The 17132-nt window shown below is 37.9% G+C and overlaps 1 protein-coding gene across 2 annotated transcripts in view; it reads right to left on the bottom strand.

Moving 5' to 3' along the window:
- Positions 1–17132, bottom strand: part of LOC121312939 (cAMP-regulated phosphoprotein 21-like) — a 119162-nt gene that overhangs the window by 65699 nt on the left and 36331 nt on the right. The gene's annotated exons all lie outside the window — the stretch shown is intronic.

Raw genomic sequence — 17132 nt, 5'->3', positions numbered from 1 at the left:
AATACCAGCATTATTCTAAAACGAATGGGAGGGTGAGTTCTAGCTATCCATTCACAAACCTTCTATGGCAAAATGGTAAAAACGAAATAATAATAATTACAAATGAGCCCATATAAAAAGAGCTTTGAAAAGAAAAGTTTTATATATATATATATATATATATATAATATATATATATCTATATATATATATATATATATATATATATATATCCAAGGAAATATTTATAAATACTATTGTTTTGTTTTTAACATTTTTTGCCATAGGAGGTTTGAGGAGGTTTGACTTTACAATGGTTCATTTTTGCTAGCTCTTTTGAAAAACCATGAAATTTATCTATTTATTTGGAAACTTTAATAATAATAATAATAATCTGCAACCAAGTCACAAAAGGGGGTGCAGAGATTAAAATTTAAAACAAACAAAAAAAACAACATTTTATTTGCTTTTTATTCATGGATGAGACATTTTGAGATTTTATCAGGTTTTGCCCACTAAAAACTTCCATTGAATTGTAACTTGAAATTGAAATTTAAATAGAAACTTACGCATACAGTTTAATTAATATATATATACACACACACACACACACGAATAGATTGCAATGTGACAGCTAGAAGACTGTGACAGTTAGAATACATGTAAAGATGCCATATCTGTGTTTTGTTACAGTATGTTGCACAGTAAAAATAAATTCTGTTTTTGATTGAGAAATGCAGTGCACAATGAAACTGTATTAAAAAAGACAGGAGACAGCACTACTGCATGTTGTATTTTATATGGCAATCAATGGCATCAATATGAGTACTGTACTGCTACTAGAGTAGAATATATATATATATATATATATATATATATATATATATATATATATATATATATATATATATATATATATATATATGTGTGTGTGTATGTGTGTGTGTGTGTGTGTGTGTGTGTGTGTGTGTGTGTGTGTGTGTGTGTGATGAGAAACACTTTACACCGTGGCGGAGTAATTAAAAAGGAATATGTGCAGTGTCAAAATACATCAAGTCCTTGACAGCATTTTATATCTAATAAGAATTATTATATAGTTTGTGACTCCCAGCCATGGTAGACTTTCCTCCTTTTTGCATTATCACTACCAAATGGGAATACATCTTTGAAAATGTGCTTCATATATTTGCTGTAAACTGTCCCTTTCAACCCACACACATACACAAGCGAGACTACATACCTACCCATCATGGGAGTTTTTAATTTTCAGCTAACGTTATATACTGTAGTTCATGTTAGTCATCAACAGAGTATGTGTTTTTCTGTTCAATCAAAATGGTAAATTGAAGATCCTTTTGTCAATGAGGTTCTAGATAAATAAATTATGCTGTAGTACAAAGGCATACAGAAGTGTTATGATATGAATAGATCCAGCCCAACTCAACCTCTTTTGAACAAGGTTGTACTCTGCTATGCTCTCTGAAAATCACTACAAAGAGTTTAGTAGAACAAAGATTCCTTGCGTAGGCTAATTAATTAACCGAACAAAAGAAGGCGCCTAAGCATGTTTGCATTCATTCAATGAACTCATCTGTGTGGCAACATCACTCGAAATTCATAATTTACTCTGGACTTATACTTTGCTTGTCCAAATACCCTAAACTACTGTTAATGCTTCGGTGTTTGACAATGACTCATGTACCCCTAATGACAGAAGAGTTATCTTTGATGTAGAAGAAGAGTAAATAGTAGACAGTTTTCACAAACAAGTATAAGACATCTAATAAGCTATACCAGCTACATTGATTGATGTATCAATGGATGCATAAAAACCAGGATGCAATAAAAACACCTGAAGCCACTGCTCTTTATATTGCAAGGACTGACAATATCTGCAGCACAATGAAAGCATTTTTGTCACATAGCTAATTACACAGCAGAGTAGTGACTATCCTGTCTTTAGTTTCAATTGTCTGGCAAACATTATGGTCACCTGTGAACAGTGCTGACCAGTATTTACATTGATCTGATAAAATTAAGAACAGTGTGTGTGTGTGTGTGTGTGTGTGTGTGTGTGTGTGTGTGTGTGTGTGTGTGTGTGGTGGTGGTGGTGGGGGGGGTTATTGTCCATGAATTAAAAAACATTTGTTTGTGGTGGAGCTGGTTCCAAAATTAATTTAGTTCATCGTTGTACAGTGTTCCAGAGCATTTCATGTGGATCAATGGAATTAATTATGATTACTAAGACATTCCAACTTAACAAATACAGACAGGTTATAAAAATATGTGAGGACTACAAAGCAATGGGAGATCAATTTGTTTTGCTCTGAAATTTCAGAGGTTTCAATCAATATGATGTTTAATGTGATTTCCATTTGCTTCAATTACACCATGCTGTACTCTTGAGGAAAGCTTATGAGCAGCATTGTTCAGTGCCATTTCTTTAACAAGAAGAAACAAATTGTCTGTTTTCTGAACTGCTTTGGGCAGCATCGAGTTCTCAATTACTGTCGGTGACGGGGTGCCACCCCACCATGATTACGGCTATTTTCATTATGATTTTCATTATAATTATTGTGGTTTTCATTATTGTGATTGCGAGAATGTGGCTGGAGCCTTAATTACCTAATTGTTAATTATTGATTAATTGGGCTCCAGCCACAGTATAAAACCAGGAGTAATCCTTTGTCTGTATCGAGCGGTTTGGAGAGACACAGAGAGCAAGTGTTACCTGTAACAGTGTATATGTAGGTACTCATTTAATTTGATTAACTTGTTCCTGTGTTGTGTTTTGAAACCCTTTTGTTTGGCCCTTTTATTTTGTGTTTTGAAAAGTCTTTATTTTGTGTAATAAAACACTGCACAGCCACACAGTTTTTGCCCCGCATTCCTGCCTTGTGTACTGCTTTCCTAGAAACTGATGTCACACACATCACCACACCCCTCGCATCCTGACACTGTCGATAAGTTCTTAAACCTGCAATTGTATTGCTACTGTTTGGAAAATAAAGGCAACCAAAGCTTATCTGCTCTACCAAGATCAGCAGTTTGTCTGTACTTGATGTGACTGAACTGTAGTAGCACTAAGAGCTACATTTTATCGAGTACAGATACTTGTTAATGCATCTTAAATTAGGGATGCACAGCGCACCCTGTAGTTTTGAAAATGTAAAGAACAAACCTACCAACCAAAATGGCAGTGCTCCATTTCTCCACTCAACAACCAAAATTAATTTCCTCACTCCACTTCAAAAACTGAAAATTCTATATACAATTAAAATCCATCAAAATCTATAGTAATCTTGGCTGGCTTCTAATGGTCAGAGCAGAAATTCACAGTATTTGAATGACCTTAATCACTCTATTAAGGCAGTGTTATTGACTGTGATAACCATAATGCAATACTGCCCTCTTTAAGGATTTGTTTCTAGTAAAAAATAATTAAGAAATTAAAACCTAATACTAGTTCCACATATTAATGCTTATTTATGTAGAAATTATTTTAAAATGTTCATCTAATTGTGACTGATCAGTAAAAGTACTTGATTTCGCAGTATAAATGAGAGCTTATCAGCAGTGTTGTGGTGCAACACTCATAAAGGGTCCCTGTCACAGGCTCTCCTATGCCATTATTAAACAAGAGAGCGATATGACCAGTAAACAATGTCCATAAAGTCCCTTCTCAACAATTCTCTCCTCTCTGGCCTATTTCCCTCTGCCTTCAAACTAGCCTCTTTCACATCCCTCCTCAAAAAACCCTGTCTCCCTCTTACCCGTCCTCTCTAAAACCTTTGCGTGGGCAGTACACCGCTAGCTCTCTCCTTTCTAACCAGTCTCTGCTCGACCCTCTCCAATCTGGTTTCCACTCTGCTCACTCCACTGAAACTGTTCTCCTGTCACTAACTCGTTAAATTCTGCTAAGTGCTTCCTCTCTCTCCGCTGTCCTAATTCTTCTCGATCTCTCTGCTGCCTTTGACACTGTTGATCACTCTATTCTCCTATCCTCTGTTGCTAACCTGGGAATCTTTGGCACTGTTCTGGCCTGGTTCTCCTCCTACCGCTTCGACCGCAACTACCAGGTAACCTGGCACGGCTCAACCACCACAAATTACCCTCTCTCAACAAGAGTCCCCCAAGGATCAGTCTTGGGTCCTCTCCTGTTCTCTCTCTACACCCAATCCCTGTGCCCCCTCATCATATCCTATGGTTTCTCATGCCATTTCTATGCTGATGATGCTCAGATCTTTCTTCCTGAGCAACATACGAAGAATCCAACCCTTTCTCACCAACTACTCCATGCAAATCCTCGTCCAGGCCCTGGTACTCTCCGCCACCCGTCCGCTCCAGCTCATCCAGAACTCCACTGCTCACCTGATGTTCTCTCTGCCTCACTTCTCCTACTCTACTCCACTGGCTCCCAATCACCACTCGCATCCAGTTCAAGACTCTTGTACTCGCCTACTGATGCCTTGACCAGACCGTACCCAGTTACCTCCAGACCCTCATCTCTCTCTATACCCCCCTGAACTCTACGCTACACCTGCACTAGAAGACTGGCTGTACCTCCGCTATGCTCCCCTGCCTCCAGACCCCGCTTCTGCTCCTTCTCCACCCTCTCCCCGCAATGGTGGAACAACCTTTCTACGGATGTCAGGACTGCCCAGTCCCTGACCACCTTCAAGCACCTCAAGACACATCTATTCAGACGGCACCTGTAGAACTCAACGACTGGACAATACAGCACTCTGCCTTTCATGCACTTTAACTTGCTCTTATCTGCTCCCTATTTTACTGTATTTAATCCTGCACTTAACCCAATCTGTAGTACCTTGTATTTCACTTGCACTCGTATCTAACCCTGATGTATCTATCAACACTTATCTGCTCTTGAACTGCCCCGATATCAAATTGTACTGTGTTTTGTATTTGCTCTTATTAGGACTGAAGTCACTTTATTTTGTATCTTGTTCTTAATTCTTCTGTATGTATTTTTGTATACAACTGTAATAATAATAATAATAATAATAATAATAATAATAATGTCAATATTTTCTCATGGGTTTTTACCCTTATAAATTAAACACGCAGTCCATCAATCTTTTAGTGGATAAATAAGTGGATAATACAGCTCTCCGGTGAACAGAAAGCATTATCTGCTATTTTAAAGAATTACAGAGAAGCTTCTGAGATATAGTTTTCTGGTAAAGTCAAACATGGGACTAGCCCCTCCCACCAGAAGCTTGACAAAATACCCTTTCTTAATAAATCCACCTGGGTACTCATTAATTTAATCTCTTGTACAATTAAGTTGTATATGGAAGAAAAAAGGAGAACCGCTGCACTCTAACACTACAGGTAAGATTTATGCTTCACTGAGCCATTAATAATTATAGTTTAAAAGTACTTTTGCATAAAACAAACCTGACTATATTGGACTTTATGCTGGCCAAAATGCAATATGTTCCTAATTAGTTTTACTAGGAGTAAATGCTTCAATGCTGTTTATATTGTGCTAATCCTAGCTCATGAACCTACACATCAGGGGCAATTTACTGTTTAACAGCATCTGAACCCCTCTGCTCCATCTTTTTATACTGTCACTCCCAGGGAACTCTTCTGTGATTAAATAAAAATCTTTACACATTCTGGTACAGAGTACAAAATCAATTTGAACGTTCTATCTTATTTGTTTTGTATTTTCCATCCAGCAAAAATTGATTTGGAGTAAATACATTTGAGACTCTAGCCCATATAGTCTTTAAAATAGTATTTAGTTCTGTGACAAACTCATCACTTTACATTCTTTTTTTAAAGAATAGGTCTGCAGTTCTCCAAAGTGTTTAAACTCGAGGTGGTCTGTACCCACTTAGAGTGTTAGCTCAAAATAGCAGGCTAGACCAGGTTATGTAATATGATTTACATGGGCAATGCTTTGTCTGTCACTACTAATATGACGTATACAACTCAGTGCTTAACTGAAATTCTTGAACAGTACAACACTGCATCAGGCTGTTTTTTCACAGAACTGTGCTGCAGTTTTCCATTCAGAATGCACACATCTCTCATGAGCTCATTGAAAGCACATTGTAGTCTCTAACCTAGACTTTATGTGATGATCTGATAATGCCTCACCATAGAAACTATCACTACATGAGGTATGAGAAACCAGATGTACAGCCAGCCCACAAGAGCTGTGTGCAGAGGCAGTGTCACATGTCAATTTGTTGTGGAGACAACTGCTCCAGGAGCATCTACGCTTCCAGGAGCATTTAGACACAAATGTGAACTTAAATACAAATTTTAGCCCAAACCTTTAAACTTAATCCTAACCTTAAAGTCACCATCATATTTCAAAATTCATATTCATTCCCCCAGCAGGAAGATTTTAATAATATTTTCTATTAAGCAGATGCCATTCAAACTGGATGATCCCAGAGCATTTGGTGTCACAGTCTGTACCTCAATTGCACATTAACAACTATTAATCACATTGAGCTGATAGTCTTTAGACTAAACAGTTTGGATTAACAATATATCAACAGACTCAACAGACATTTTGCCAACTGCAAGTACTGCACTGTAAAGACTATTTTGTATATAAAGTCAAAAAGCAGCGATACAGCCTACACTGAAATGTAATTTTTTAATTTTTAAGTAGAACCTAAAATAACATTGTTTGGTCCTCAATGCATTTAATACGAATTAACAGTGTAAGTACAATATTCAATTTATGCAGACATTCAAAGGTGTAACCACTATTCTTCACACAGAAAGATAAAAACTATTTTAAAAAATCAAGCATGATTTAAGAAAGAAAGAAACTATACTAAAAAAAGCAGCCCAGGCAGACCGGATGCAAATGAAGCAACAGCCACTTTCCCCTGAAGAAGTGCTTAACCAAAGACACTCTGAGTTCAGGGATATTTTTATGGATGATCACCTCTCAACAAGCAAAGACTATTACAGGCCAGTTCTGTAGGCACATGTTAGAACTGCATGAAATTTGTCCTCTACAGCCACTTAATGAAGATAGATTACTGTATCTGTGGAAGCCATGTACAGTCTACAGTTTCTGATCTGGTCTGGACCTGGATAGAACTTTGCAGGGCTGCAGACAGGTCTATCACTCTCTCCTCAATGTCCCTAAGACCCTGTCTGCTTTAAACACATGTTTTCCTAGAAGAGTGGCAGTGTTACTGTTAACTCCCGGTGTCTTGCCAAATTCCATTACAGGTCAACAACATTCTGGCCAGGCTTAATACCCTCCTGCCCAGGACATTTTTCATAGTTACAAACAGATGAATATCAGAAGTAAGAAAAAAAAAAAATATATATATATATATAAAATTCAGTAAAGAAAGTAAGATAAAACATGATTAACAGCTAGGTTTTAATTGGTAGAATTAGACAAAAAAATTATGGTAATATCAACACCAAACTTGGTGTAGACGTACATGGCACTTTTGGGTGCAGGGGAGCACAACATTTAGACTAGTATGTAACATTGAACAGCAAACAACATGTACTCATATTAAAAAAAGGATATCTGGTGCCATATGGTAGCTCTAGATCTCTACTTTGCAGTTAGAGAACTTATTAAATATCTAAGACAATATACTTGACAACATAAGAACTAGCATAGATGCTCAACTATTATCAAACACAGGCGTCTTCATCTTTACGTGTCATTTATCAGTACGTATTGTGCCAGAAGCCTAAACTTGGCTTCTTAGGTAGAAGCACAAGCTGTTCCAATTTATACTAGTAAATCTTATACACACAAGCAAAAATAATGCATTATAGATTACAATGTAAATTCCATCACTAACAGGTGTGAGAATATGCCATAAGACCTAATGTCAATACTATTTCCTATTGTTCATTAAGGGCCAAGACACCATGGCAAATTTGAACACCTGCAGAATACAATTAGTGACCTGAAATGAAGGAAGTTTGTCCTTTCCTCATTTAGCCTGTACCATGTGTTCACAAGACTTCAGCAATGACAATCCCATTTGGGACGCAGCGTCGTGCAACTTTCTACTATAACTAAAGGCAGTACCAAGCAACTCTGTATTATCTGTCATGTGCTGGAAGTAGCCCTGGCAAGCCTCTTTGACTAAATAGAAAAAAATAAGCTTATGTGACACCATTTAATCAACGTTTCAGATTATTGCCATAGCCAGTGTTTTATAGTTATGTTGTTTTATAAGCGTAGTTATGCAAAATAACAAAGCTGCTACAAATAAAATAAATTATCCCTTATAAATAAATAATGAAGCCCTTTGCAAAGCACAAAAATTGTACACTAGCCTTAAGTAGCACCTATATTTGGTACCTGCTAAGGAGAGAAAAAAAAAGTTGCATTTGTACCAAAAATATGTATTAAATTATCAAAGATGTATTATTGCTGCAGGCTATCGACATCACCAGGCTTGAGAGACTACTACTTTTAGAGTTGCAGTAAAATCTCTTAAAATAAATGCATTGAACGCATCAGCTTGCTGCACAAGACTTTCATGATTAAGTTACAGAAAGTCCTGGTGGATTACAACATCTACTCAGAAATGTGTTGAACTTGCATAAAATTCCTATGTACTGGATCCTCCATAACAACAAGAACAACAACATATACGAAACCATTCTGTTGGCGAGAGAGAGTGTTATTATTATTATTTATTATTATTATTATTATTATTATTAGAATAATATGTAGTTGGAAATGCAGGTGAGTAGGGTAGACTATTGTAGATTTACTACCAATATTAAAAAATATATCCTGTACTAAACATTCTGACTGAATCATTTTGATATCTTTAAACCAAAGTGCTGATATTTTAGCTCCATTCATAGACTATGAGGATCAGATTTGCTGAAGCTACAGTTCTGTAGGAAAACTTGAATATATATACAGTGCCTTGCAAAAGTATTCAGACCCGTGACCAATTCTCTCATATTACTGAATTACAAATGGTACATTGAAATTTCGTTCTGTTCGATATTTTATTTTAAAACACTTAAACTCAAAATCAATTATTGTAAGGTGACATTGGTTTTATGTTGGGAAATATTTTTAAGAAAAATAAAAAACTGAAATATCTTGCTTGCATAAGTATTCAACCCCCACAAATTAATATTTGGTAGAGCCACTTTTCACTGCAATAACAGCTTTAAGTCTTTTGGGGTAAGTATGTACCAGCTTTGCACACAGTGTCGGAGTGGTTTTGGCCCATTCTTCTTGTCAGATTTGCTCCAGGTTGTTCAGGTTGGTTGGACAATGCTTGTAGACCACAATTTTCAAATAGTGCCACAGATTCTCAATGGGATTGAGATCAAGACTTTGACTGGGCCACTGTAGGACATTCACCTTTTTGTTCTCCAATATTGCTTGGCCTTGTGCTTGGGATCATTTTCATGCTGAAAGGTGAATTTCCTCCCAAGCTTCAGTTTTTTAGTGGACTGAAGCAGATTCTCTTGCATTATTTTCCTGTATTTTGCTCCATCCATTCTTTCTTCACTTGTAACAAGATGCCCAGTCCCTGCTGATGAGAAGGATCCCCACAGCATGATGCTGCCACCACCGTACTTCACTGTAGGGATGGTGTGTCTTGAGGCATGGGCAGTGTTTGTGCCACACAGAGCGCTTTGAGTTTTGGCCAAAAAGCTCTATCTTGGTCTCATTTGACCACAAAACCTTTTCCCATATCACAGCTGGGTCACTCTCATGCTTTCTGGCAAACTCCAGACATGCTTTCAGGTGGTACTTTTTGAGTAACGGGTTCTTTCTTGCCACCCTTCCATACAGGCCAGTGTTATGCAGAGCTCTTGATATGGTTGATTGGTGCACCATTACTCCACTCCCAGCCACTGAACTCTGTAGCTCCTTCAAAGCGATTGTTGGCCTCTCTGTGGCTTCTCTCACAAGTCTCCTTCTTGTTTGAGTGCTGAGTTTTGAGGGACAGCCTTTTCTTGGCAGTGCCTGGGTGGTGTGATGCAGCTTCCACTTCCTGATTATTGATCCAACTGTGCTCACTGGGATATCCAAACACTTGGATATTATTTTGTACCCTTTCCCTAATCTATGCATTTGTATTACTTTATATCTAACTTCTGTAGAATGCTCTTTGGTCTTCATTTTCCTTCAGATTCACAGCCTTACAAATGATCCTTCAACAGTGGGGTTTTTATCCAGAAAATGTGACAGCAACTTTAAAGGTTCTCAGGTGGAGGCCAATGGTAAGGTAATTGTGTCCTTGTTAGGGCAATTTCTTTCATCTGTGCAAACTGGGAGCTTCCACAGCACAGGGGTTGAATACTTATGCAAGCAAGATATTTCAGTTTTTTATTTTTCTTAAAAATATTTCCCAACATAAAACCAACAGAGAATCGTGAGGGTCTGGAATCAACTCTCCAGTAATGTTGTTGAAGCTGACACCCTGGGATCCTTCAAGAAGCTGCTTGATGAGATTCTGGGATCAATAAGCTACTAACAACCAAACGAGCAAGATGGGCCAAGTGGCCTCCTCTCGATTGTAAACTTTCTTATGTTCTTATGTTCAATGTCACCTTACAATAATTGATTCTGAGTTTCAGTGTTTAAAAATAAAATATCAAACAGAACGAAATTTCAATGTACCATTTGTAATTCGGTAATGTGAGAGAATTGGTTAGGGGTCTGAATACTTTTGCAAGGCACTATGTGTGTGTATATATATATATATATATATATATATATATATATATATATATATATAATATATAATATATATTAAATATATATGCAGTCAAAAATGTTTAGTAAATAACACAAGGGTAGTACACAATGCTTTCTTATGGAATGTTGTTTTATTTACTAATACGACATTTTTTGGTGGCCAAATGAGGCAGGCTGCACTTGTAGTGCTTCAACACAACCTAAAAACTTTGTGGAAACCCAGTTTAAGAAAGCTATATGACAGCATTAGTGGTGCAAGGCCAAATTGGAACAGACAGAAACATTTAATTATACTTTCCCGTATATTAATATTAATTATTTTATTTGCATTTGGAAGGAGAATGTTTCTGGCTAAAAGAAAACTACATGGAAACACACACAACCAATGTTACTGTATATTAAAAAAGTTGTGACTCCAATCACATAAAATTATCTATCATCTGCATTTTCTAATATGTCAAACAGCTCACCTGGCCAAAAGCCTATTATATATGATTTTCTATTGTTTTGGAAGAAGTTATTAAGAATTATATTCTTCTTGAAGAAGAAGAAAAGCCCAGTAATTCAAGGAATATTTATTCATCATAGGTACATAGATCTGTCAATTTGTTTCACCCTGACTCTAATGGCGTAGACATGTGTGAGATTAATGGGTGGTGAAGAATTTATATTATAATACAAAATCTTTTAGAACAATGCAGAATTTCATTAGGGAATGAAAAGGAAGATTCTTTCCTAAGCAGATTCCTTTCTTCAGACCTAGCTGTTGTTGTACATGTGTACCGTTTTGGTAGGAAATAAATATGATGAAATAAGAACATTTGGCAGTCACTTCTAGAGGCAAGCAGAAATTCATATCTGAAATAGTTCAAGGAAATCAAGTACAAAACATAAAATAGCATTAATACCTTGTTTTATTTATTATATTTACTAACCCGGAGATATCAGAGAGGTTGCTTATAAGAAACAATACTTTTTGCACTATAGAATGCTCTGAGCCATTCTTATTTACAACTGTTGTTATATTACAGTATTGCATGTAGCTATATCAATATACAATAACTTTATTCTTTACGCAAGGATTCAGCACTGGTTATTTAGATTACTGCTTATTTTCTTTGTCATATTCTGGAGATGCCACTGTATTTCCCCCTTACATTGAATGATACAAATAACAAAGCACAAGCAGGGTCAAAGAAATTACTACTTTGATATCTGATCTGATGACAGGGGAGGCAATGTGGATGTGGAGACAATAATTAATTAGTCTGTACTGTGGAAAGATTAGTGTGTTGGAAACTGAATGCAGAGTGCAGTGGGGACAGGACATGGCTTGTCCCTGGTGGATGGAATGTGTTCAGATAATCAGATGGCCTATTAGCGTTCACATCAGTCATTACAACTGCTGCACATGTCGTGCCCTGACAACGCAGCACAGTTTCTCAATATCAATAGCCTAATAACATCGCTTGATAACACTGAACAGCACCTATATACTGTATGGTTTCCATACAGTAATAAAACAATTTTTGTTTTATTACGGCGGAAACACAGATATATATGTATATATATGTATATATATATATATATATATATATATATATATATATATATATATATATATATATTAAAATACCTTTTTGCATTTTTTTCATTGGCTTCATCAGTAGTAATATGAGAGTAAATGTGCAGAACCTTAAAGAAAATGAGTCTTTGAACTAAATTAAAGCATAGTGTACCCACTTACACAATCAGCTTACTGCAATGGATCTCCACCGAGCGGTGATAACATCAGGACAAGACATGTACTTACCTCTCGACTACAGGGCTTGCTCTTTGTTTGAATGGTAAGATGTTTATTTTGGAACAGCAAGGCCTGTGGTTTGTTTCCAGTCCTTGCCTTTCCATTGAGATGTAATAGGTTTAGATGCCAATGCCTTATATTACCAGTAAATAAAAAAATTTAATCTGCAGTTAAAATTCAGTCAAGTGTTTTGCAAAAGTAAATTCATAACTTACATTCATACTTTGCTGAGTAAAGTTTACTAACAAATATTTATTGATTCCCTACTGACTATCAATAAATACATTGATAGTCATGATCTGACTAGATCTGACAGCTTGTGTCAATTTGCAGACAGCTTTAGGGCCACCTATTCAGTCATTTCTTTGTCAATCAAGACAGACAGCTTAACTGCTGGAAACTGTGAAAATCATGATGCTGAGACTGATCTTCAAAGCAGGACATTCTAGTTTATAAAGACTACAGCAGGCATAGTGTGTTGAAAATGACAGCTACCTTCTGGAATTCGGGTCTGTGATGTGCATTGCAGCACATCAAGCATTTTACACTCTGTTCCATATCATTATTGTCATGCCCACACTTTCCATTTCAGCAGAGCCTCATTTTCTCCACTAAGTTCGGTTCACCTTCTCATTGATGGGACAGAGGTCTGTATTTAGCATGAAATCTAAAAAGAAACTACAAAATCTGGTTGCTAACTGGGCAAAGGCTGGCAGTAAACAAACAACCATACACACCGCAAGCAAGCGCCTTAACCAATATGTAAGTCTGTCTGCAGGTGTGGCTATTGAGCAACACTGAACATTACAATGGCATGTATTTTATTTTCATTAAAAAAATGGTCTATCCTGCAATTGATGCAGTGGTGAATGCAAGCCATGCAGAGTTTTTATAGTGCTTGGATATGCTGCTCAAATCAAAAGATAAACAGATGAAAGATTGCAATTGAGCAGAAGATTTAATGATGATAATGAATTTGGCTATGACCTTGTTCATGGGTGCTGCCAACTATCCTCAATGTTGGTTGACTAGCGAAAACACAATGACATCATGTAGTCTAGCGAATAGGAAGTGGCTCGTAGGGCCACCTCCACCAAAAAAACAAGGCTGCTGCCAAACTATGACTGGAAAAAAGAAAATGATGAATGGTTAATGCAACAACTGCAGTGGCGCGATGCCACCTACCCCCAAAATAGGAAAAGGATCAATGAAAAGTAATGAAAATGAAAAGCTGAAACACACGCCTGCCCCCCACGTGTGAAATGCACTGAGGGAGAACCGGCCTCTCCGACCTGCCACACACCCTGCAGAAAATAAATACGAACCACTCGGCACTCAGGTAAGGAAAAAACCCTACTTGCTGTTAGGAGGAAACCTTAGGGAATACATGGCTGAGGATAGTCCTTCCTCCAGGCTCTAAAGATGTCCATCTCCCTGTTTGGCCTTGCCGCTTGTGACTGAGAGGCCGAGCAAAAAGAAGTGACATGAATGCAAGCCACACAGAGTTTTTATGGTGTTTAGATATGATGTTTTGATTAGTGGGAGGATTCTCCTTCCAGAAATACAAAGTTTTTCCAAGAAATCCTTGTGAAATAAAATAAAATAAGTACAGTACAATGAACAGAGAAAAAGGACCTTGTGACAGGAAATGGCGTTGCAGAGACTCAGACCAGAAGAAGCACAACAAAAACAAAGGTACGGTGCAGTGGCGCATGCGCCGTTTTATTTAAAGCAAACAAAAAATAAATAAAATATTTGAACAAAAATAAACACTTGCTCACAGAGCAGAAATAAAACAATTAAACTAAAATAAATCTTGAACACAAATAATGAATTAAGGTCCGGCTGGGCAGTAGCCTTCACGGATCCTTATATTCTTTTAAATTTGCGTTCCTCCTCTGAAAACTCACCCCGAGTGCAGAGAGCTGCAGGTATTTATACAGGTGACCATCTCCCAATTAGCAACAAATTAGTCACTTAATTAATTCGGGAGATGGCCACCTTCTGCACGAGTTTCATAATGTGGATGGGGCTTCCCATCCACGCTGCAAAACAATAACAAAACTAAAGTACAGATACGCTGTCATACAAAAAAAAACACACGACGGTTCGCTGCCAACTATAAACACAAATATAAAACAATAAACAAATACAAAATAACAACACAGGGACGGAGGGCGTTCTACAGACCTATATACACTATTAAATACAGGTACATTAAATGTTAACTTCAAAGTGGAGTTTGGGGGCAGGAGCTGGTGTTGCTTTCCTCCTATTTCTTCCTGTAATCAAAGCTATCCGCCTATTTAATCCACGTCACAATCTATGTTCCTTCTCTTGCGTTTTGCTTTTTGCCCGTATAGAGAGAGAGAGAAAGAGAAAGAGAAAGAATATTAAAATAATGATTGTGAATGAAACCTTGCCTGGTTTCATGAACCTGGACCTGTTTGACTACCCGATCCGGATTTGACCTTTTTGTAAGACATAGACTGTACCTGACATCGAACATGGAGTTACCTGCCTTGTCCTCTTCTGAACCTGAAGATTCACTGAACATTTTGATACCACCTGTGCCATATTGCTCCTTTGTTGCAGAGCCAGAGCTTCCCCAACTAAGCCGCTCAAAAAGGAAATGCTGTCAGGACCCCAACCCGAAGCGAATTTTCTTCTAAGACTGGCTGATATCCAAACTACTCAAAGCCCTTTTCGACAAGGGAATCAATATTCCAGGTGCTTCTAGTAGGACTGATCTTTTTCGTTTGCTCTGTGAGTCTCTTTCAGCAAGCCTGTTTTTCCACCTCGCTCTACAGCGCTAGCCCCACCCCAAGCAGCCAGCTCTGCTCACATTATCACTCCAGCTCATCCTGAAGCCTCAGTGTCGGATCATCAGCCATCTGCAGCCAAAGTAGACATGTCAGAAATGTAATCAAAATCTTCCAGGATGTCAAACAATTTATGCAACCTTTTGCAGCTGCTTAGTCAGCCATTAATACCCATCTGGGATGGCATAGATGGTCGTTACGCTTAAGCAGGAACATCAGCTGCCACTGTAGTTTTTTCTGTATCTGCCCCTCCATCTTCCTCAAGCATTTCAGTCTCCACCCTTCCTGCCACATCAACTAAGCCAGCCCCTGCTTCAATTCCAACCATAATCATACCAGAATTCAGCCTTGCATCAGCTTCTTCTCAGTCTGCAGCAGCTACTCGCCGCCACACTCTTTGCCCTCAATTACGCCATCAAATAATTGAAGGTAAGGATGTTAATTTCTTTGCCATTCTTATTGCATCATCAGAATTCACTGATCATTGAGTTGCTGATTGTGGGGATCTATCAGTCACATTAAAATCCTGTGAGAGTTTGTTCTCTCCTTCTGTATCTTCCGGGATGTCCTCTGCTCCATCTATCTTCACCACCATTCTGACCTGGATCATTACCTGTATTATATTTTAGAGGGGGAATCAATATCATAAAGCATTTTCAGCCAAAGCAGCAGCAATTCTCTCTACAGATAACGTTATTCCTGAGACAATGATCTATTTATTCGTATTTTCAGTGGCCTTTGGGCCAATGCATGTGGAGTCTGAAACTTAATTGCTCACTCAACAGCTCTGTGCCCAAAAACAGCAGTTGCCCATTCATCCTCCAGACCTCCAGCTACCCCTCCCAGATTTAGAGACCGCATAACGGCCCCAATTATTTTGCAATAACTTTAATAATAACTTTTGTACTGGCCCTCAATGCAGATTCCTCCACTCATGCAACTACTGTGGGGACACACACTCAAAATCTATTTGCCTGGTCATCCCCAAATGACAATTAAAACTATTGTTAGTTTCCATCTCCATCTGTATCCCAGCTTTTGCCAGCACACTCCAGCACACAATTAGTCTATCTTATCAATGGCCTCAAGAATGGATTTTCTACAGGTTTATACATCACCCCATCTATCTCTCATTCATCAAAAAAAATCTCTGATTAGCTACTTTAGAGCCCCAAGTCGTCTCAACCTTAATCTGAGTCAAAGTGGGCAAAGGTTTCATGGTTGGCCCCTTTTCCACTCCACCCTTTCCTTCCTTTAGAATCAATCCAGTTGGAATTGCCACCTGGAAAATCTCTGGAAAAAAAGGTGTTTAATTATTGACCTCTCAGCCCCAAGAGGCAGCTCTACAAGCAATATCAATGCCCTAATTCATAAAAATAGCAGGTCATGGTGTGTGTCTTGCAAAAGCCGACATATCTGATGCATTCAAAGTTATGCCTATTCACCCCTCTCTTCGTCATCTCTTCGTAATCTGCTGGCAGGACCAATTCTACTTCGTCACTGAGCTCGCCTTTCAGCTGCCACAGCAGCCCACAGATTTTTGATCCTCTCGCCGTAGCGCTCTGCTGGAAACTTCTTAACTCATATTGGGTCCCCTTCCTGCTCCATCCCCTCTATGATTTTCTCCTTATACCTCCCTCCCTCCAGCGCAATATATTTCCAGTCTTCAAATTCTAGTTTCTTCTCTAAGTCCCGCTTTCAGAAGATAAAACCACTGGTCCAGTTTCCCGACTCAAGTTTCTTGGACTCACTTTAATACAATAAAATTTGAAGCCAGCCTTCCTTTTGATAAAATATCTCACATCTGCCATCT

Source organism: Polyodon spathula, chromosome 3 (assembly GCF_017654505.1).
Source record: "Polyodon spathula isolate WHYD16114869_AA chromosome 3, ASM1765450v1, whole genome shotgun sequence".
Classification (NCBI taxonomy): domain Eukaryota; kingdom Metazoa; phylum Chordata; class Actinopteri; order Acipenseriformes; family Polyodontidae; genus Polyodon; species Polyodon spathula.
Note: the sequence above shows the minus strand (reverse complement) of the source record. Positions and strands in the feature narration are given on the sequence as shown.